The sequence below is a fragment of the Mastomys coucha genome, unplaced genomic scaffold (genome assembly GCF_008632895.1).
Source record: "Mastomys coucha isolate ucsf_1 unplaced genomic scaffold, UCSF_Mcou_1 pScaffold7, whole genome shotgun sequence".
Lineage (NCBI taxonomy): Eukaryota > Metazoa > Chordata > Mammalia > Rodentia > Muridae > Mastomys > Mastomys coucha.
Window position 1 is genome coordinate 93,499,069 of NW_022196913.1, and position 6,242 is coordinate 93,505,310.

At 43.4% G+C, this 6,242-nt stretch overlaps 2 non-coding genes across 2 annotated transcripts; one reads left to right on the forward strand and one right to left on the reverse strand.

Annotated features, from left to right (window-relative positions):
* Positions 1-1,029: 1,029 nt before the first annotated feature.
* Positions 1,030-1,092, reverse strand: LOC116082875. The gene has a single exon (XR_004115496.1). It is a non-coding gene; the product is annotated as a U7 small nuclear RNA (small nuclear RNA).
* A 4,522-nt stretch (positions 1,093-5,614) lies between these two features.
* Positions 5,615-5,721, forward strand: LOC116082974. Its single transcript, XR_004115567.1, has one exon. It is a non-coding gene; the product is annotated as a U6 spliceosomal RNA (small nuclear RNA).
* The last annotated feature ends 521 nt before the right edge of the window (positions 5,722-6,242 follow it).

A 6,242-nucleotide genomic window follows, 5' to 3' on the forward strand; every position in this document is an offset into this window, starting at 1 on the left:
GAGAGAGAGAGAGAGAGAGAAGGTTTTAGTATAGATCAGCATAGTCACTAAGAGAGAGGAGAGATATATATAATAGAAAGTCAGCAAATATACTCCAGAGTACATGTAGGTTTATCCAGAGGAAGTTTTTAAGTGATGTAACAGTCAACACTCACAAGATTGTGGTGGCTTTAGAAATTACATTGCTCAAAAGATTTAAAACATTAAACAATCATTGCCAAGGAACAGCCTTGGCTTGAGGAGGGGGTCCCGAGGAAGGTTGTTTGGGAGCAGCAGAAGAAATGACTTAAAGCCAGTCGTGGGTATACGCTGACAGTTCTCTATGAGATGGCACCCTAGACAGCTCTGTAGATAGCTTTTGGCTCTGTAGTCTGCTCCAGATAGCTCTCTGCCCCAAACTGCTCTCTGCTTAAAACAGTTTTCTTTGCTTGAGATAGCTCTTGAGTTTTCTAACCAAAGTCCAGAAATCCTGATTAAAGAAAAAATCTACAGCTGGGCAGTGGTGGCGCACATGTCTAATCCCAGCACTTGGGAGGCAGAGGCAAGAGGATTTCTGAGTTCAAGGCCAGCCTGGTCTACAGAGTAAGTTCTAGGACAGCGAGTTCCAGGGCTATACAGAGAAACCCTGTCTTGAAAAACCAAAAAATAAAGTAAAATAAAATAAAATAAATATGGCTGGGGAGATGGCTCAGCGGGTAAGAGCACTGACTGCTCTTCTGAAGGTCCTGAGTTCGGATCCCAGCAACCACATGGTGGCTCACAACCATCCGTAATGAGATCTGATGCCCTCTTCTGGTGCATCTGAAGACAGGTACAGTGAATTACGCCTGAGTGAGTGGGGCCGGAGCAAGCAGGGCTGGCAGAGGTCATGAGTTCAATTCCCAGCAGCCACACACATGATAGCTCATGGCCATCTGTACAACTATAGTATACTCATACACATAAAATAAAAATAAAATAAATCTTTTAAGAAATTAAATAAATAAATAAATAAATAAATCTAAAAGAATAGTAGTAACTGGATAGCTCTTGGGTTTTCTGACCAAAGTCAGAAATTCTGCTAGAAAAATTCTAAAAGAGTTGTGTTTGCTCTCCAAACAGTTCTCTCTAGGTAGCTCTCTCTTGAATTGAAAAACTCTTTTATTTACATATTCTCTCATTTACCCAGGTTCCCTTTTGACTATCCCATGAATCAGCATTTTATGACCTTAGCCTCTTGATTCTTAGAAAGAATCAAGCAAGTACATATTTTTAAATATAAGAAATGAATTTAGAGATCTGCCTGCCTTTGTAAACACAAAAAATAAGTTCTAGCTGGGTAAAAATCCCATCCTGAGATTACCATTCCCACCAGGCCTAGACATAAACTTGTTCTGTCCCAGGCTGACCTGTCCTGGAATTCAGAAATCTGCCTGCCTTTGTATATTTTTGACAAGCTGGTTCATTAGTGCAGCTGCCTTTGTTCTTTTAGGTCCACGAAGCCCCTTTATGTTTTGTACAGCTGAGAAGTTATACACTCGTGAACTCGTGTTCTCAGAGTTTTTTCCCACAGTCTTAAGGGCTGTCCTGAAGGTCACAGTGTTTACCAAGTCTGAGGAACATTAGATACACCCTCACCTCCTGGACTCCTGCTGTTTCTAATTAACACGGAGTCATTAACCTTGGCAGGGAGAATATTTGCTGAAGGAGGAACGTGAAGTAAAATATATACATTATGATACAAACAAGCCTTCTGCCTACCAACCATCAACACTCATGGAGGTCCATGTCCTGCTAGCTAGCTCTGCTCCATGTCCTGCTAGCTCTGCTCCATGTTCTGCTAGCTAGCTCTGCCCCATGTCCATGTCCTGCTAGCTCTGCTCCATGCTGACCCTTTCCCAAGGCTGTGCAGGACTTGGCAAGTCTTCTTGGTATTTTTGGTACACTTACTTCTGAAGTGAGAATTTTGTTATCTTATATGAACATGCTTTTGTCTTAATCCCACAGTAGCAGACTATTTGTCTCATGCCCGCTCTGGCTGGGGTATGATTCTGCCAGCTGCGGATAGCATAATTCCGAGGAATCTGGAGAGAGTATTGAAAGGCTGGAGAATCTTGGAATTTAAAATGAGGGCATTTAATAGAAATGTATGTATAATGTATAACCTTTACCTAAAAGGGGGCATGGAAAACATCAGTAACAAACCAAAAATGTGAAGTAGCCAGTTCCAGGAAGTTGGCTAACTCAGCCTCAGGGCTCTGGTTCCCGAAACCTGCCCCTCCTGACTAATCCACAATGAGGGCAGAACTAGGAATGAAGGTCTACTGGTTTATGAGGCCCTCCACCCCATCAACCGGTAGATGAAGATTACATTCCTAGAATGAATATGTTCCCCTCCCTAACTGAATACCTTGGGTTGGGTCCCTCTAAAATTTTCCACTGTTTTTATGTTATGTTTCCTTGGTAACCCTCTCCCTGCCCCCAGCTTGTGGTTTTTCCCTTTAAATACCCCTTACTTCTTGTGTTCAGGGTCGAACTCCTCTGGCCAGCATGGTCACGAGATCGACCCCAGTACTGGCCTATCCCAAATAAACCTCATGTGATTGCAACAAGTTCAGTCTCTCGTGAGTTATTGGGTGGTCGTGTCATCCCGAGACTTGAGTAAGGATCTTGTCATCCCGAGACTTGAGTAAGGATCTTCCCAGTTCTGGGGGGTCTTTCATTGTAAATGCCACAGCCCTGAGAGGGAGCATTGAAGAAGCGGGGTCTGGGGTGGCTGTTTCCCCTGCTGGTTCCTGCTCCCGCTGTTATTGATTATCTAGAGAAAAAAGACAAGAAGAAATTGGATATTTCCTGACTAGGCAAAGATTGCACTTTCCCCCAAGGAACTTTTGCTCCTACCCAGCAGGAAGTAGTTTAAGGAGACCTATATTCTATTTCCCCACTAATCTTTCTCTCCTACCTGGTGTTGGGTTGTAGAAGGAATAAGGATTGGAAGGGAGGGAGGTAGATATAAGAAAGAAAATAATAAAAGATAAAAAGATAAACCTACATATTTTTAGCTATAAAATTTTTATGTTTTCTCTTATTTCAGATCTTAAATGTCTATTTTATGTGTATAAATGTTCTGCCTGCAAGTATGTCTGCATCACACGCATGCCTGATGCCCAGAGAGATCAAAGAAGGCATCGGATCTCCCTGGAACTGGAGTTACAGATGGTTCAGAGCTACCCTGTGGATGCTGGAATAAACAGGTTCTTAATGTGGCCCAGGCTAGCCTCAAAGCTGATTGGAGGCTGAAGATGACTTTGAACTCCTGACCCTCCAGCTTCTTCTGTGGGTCACATACTGGGATTGCAGCCAGGCCACCCCCACATCTGCCTAAATTCAAATCTTAATCAGCTAAAAATTTAAATTATGTAGAAATAGCTAACCAAGTATAACCATCAAAACTTACAATGTAGGGCCGGTGAGATAGCTCAGCCGGTAAAGAGCCCTGCTACCTGTTTGATTTCAGATACAGGAACAAGAGACTGGGGTACATATTTTTACATACCAAAGCAGACCTGGCCTTCAGGTTCTCTCAGCATCCTTCAGTCCCTGACTGGCATATCCCTCCCCCAACCCTGAACTTTCCAGCCCAAGGGGCTTGGCTGCCCTTCCCCCAGAGGCTCTTCCCTATAAAATCCAGACCTTTTGGCCTCTCCACCCCTCCTCCCTCTCTCTTTTCTGTCTTCCCCCTTTTCCTTCTCTCCAGTACACACACTTTCTCTCTTTCTCTTTTCCCTCCCCTCTGTGTCCGTTCCCATGGTGACTTCCCTGGCCTCTTCCCTTGGGGCTGTGAACTCAAACACCAGAGAGCTGCTTCCCAATAAACTTAATATTTATATATATTTTAATCTGTTTTGAATTGATTCGCTTCTACTGTGTAGAGAAATAACTTATACTACCAACCCTGGCAATTGAATTTAATCCCCTATAAAAGCCCACATAGTATAAGGAGAGAAAGAACCAGGTGACCGCAAGTTGTCCTCTGACCTCCATATACACCTGTATTGTGACATATGTGCACCCACACATACACAGCAAATGCACACACTAAGTAAGTGCTTAAAAATTCCACGTGAGATCATTCTGCAAGACTAGATAGCAGTATCTAGTTCCTGCTTTATCAGATTCCAAAGAATTTTTACAGCCTGTTAGGAAAGCAATAAAGTGATTAACATGTGTACAGTTGCAATATGGTATATCCCACAGCTAAACTCTCCAGATATGTTGCAGATTTAGTCCTGGTTACAGAGAATTGGCTTGTCCTAAACACATCTTAGTTGAGACATTCGTCCGGGGGCGGCCTCTAAGTCAAGAGGTGTTGGAGATTCATGCTGGGATGACGTAAGTCACACCACCTCTCAGCGCTTCTGTTCACACGTGCTTTCTGTGGTCAGAGAGTGGAAGCGCAGGCGGGAACATCTGTCAAAACACCCAGCAAAATAAGGGACACGATAGGTCAAGACCTTGCAGTCTCCTCTCCTTCCTCCCAGAACTTGACAACTTTTCCCTGTGTGACTCTCTTTGCTTCGTGAGACTTCATTTCATGTTTATTGTTCTTTGCTCCCTTGGGGTTAAATATTAAGCCCATTTCTGACAGTCTGCTATGCTTCGGTCCACAAAGATTCCTAACAAGGGCTTTAATGACTGTGGAGAGTGGCACGTCGTGGTCCAGTCTGACTGGGTGGAGCGTCGGATGGCCTGGGCTTTGTCTAATTTGCTGTAACTTTTATATTGACCTTGTTTAGGTACGGGTGGCTGAAACAGAACAAGACCAGATTATATAAAAATCTGTGTTTCTGAGGTGGTGCAAGCTAAGGAAACAGACACGGAGTCCTTAAATTCAACCCTGCTAGTCCATGAACTGTGTGGCACAGGAACACCAGGGCGGGTTAAATATTAATCAGGAAAAGTCCCAGATCCGATATGTAACAGCAGAGACCGACATAAACAAACACAGCTAGCTCTGAGGAACATGGGAGGCTGGGGACACCTGGCAGTGAGTTGAGGAACACATGGAACGCTGGTTTACGCAGATTTTTTTTCACCACCAGTATGAACTGCATCCTCTGTGAAAACTAGCGTTTTCCATGCTTGATATGGCAGAAGGTTCTAGAACGCTGGGGCCCATCCTACTTCATTAAGGTTTGTTTGGTTTCTTCTTATCACAAGTCCAGAATAGTCCATTCCCTTTTTCCTACTCTAGCCTAGTGCTATCCACCCAACACTCAGGAAACTGAGGTAGGAGGATCAGGAATTTGAGGGCAGCCTGGGATACATACCCAGACTCTTTCAATAAAAAGAAAAGAAAGAGAACCGAGAACCAAGCAGTGATAGGTAATATTGGGGCAGTGGATATAGTTCAGTGGTAGGAAACGTGTTCAGCTTGCACACAGGCCTCAAACACCACACTTGCACATGAAATAACATATAACATTTATTGTACTCTAAATATATTCCAACTGCTTTGTTAAATGTTTTCTATGGAAGGTTTATAATAATCCCTTGATAAGTACTAATAAAATTCCCAGTTTATGGGCAAGGGCCAAGAGCACAAGATCAAAACCTAGAATAAGACTTGTTCTCGGTGCTCGCTTGGGCAGCACGTATACTAAAATTGGAACGATACAGAGAAGATTAGCATGGCCCCTGCGCAAGGATGACACGCAAATTCGTGAAGCGTTCCATATTTTTAAGAAAATATCTAATAATAAAAAAATATTAAAAAAAAAAAAGACTTGTTTTTGGGGGCTGGCGAGATGGCTCAGAGGGTAAGAGCACTGACTGCTCTTCCAAAGGTCCTGAGTTCCGGATCCCAGTAACCAACCACATGGTGGCTCACAACCACCTGTAATGAGATCTGACGCCCTCTTCTGGTGTGTCTGAATTCAGCTGCAGTGAATTACACCAGAGCGAGCCGGGCTGGCAGAGGTTCTGAGTCCAATTCCCAGCAGCCACACACATGATGGCTCATGGACATCTGTACAGCTAAAGTGTACTCATACACATAAAATAAATAAAATAAATATTAAAAAAAAAAACTTGTTCTGGCAGAACAAACCACGTTTTACAATTTTTTAACTTATGTTTTAGAGACAGAGTCGTACTGTGTATCCTACACTGTCTATAAGCTCTGATCCAGCCTGCCTCAGCTTCTTGACTGCTGGGATTATAGAGATGTGTCACTCCCTACACTGTCACCGTTTCTGTGTCAC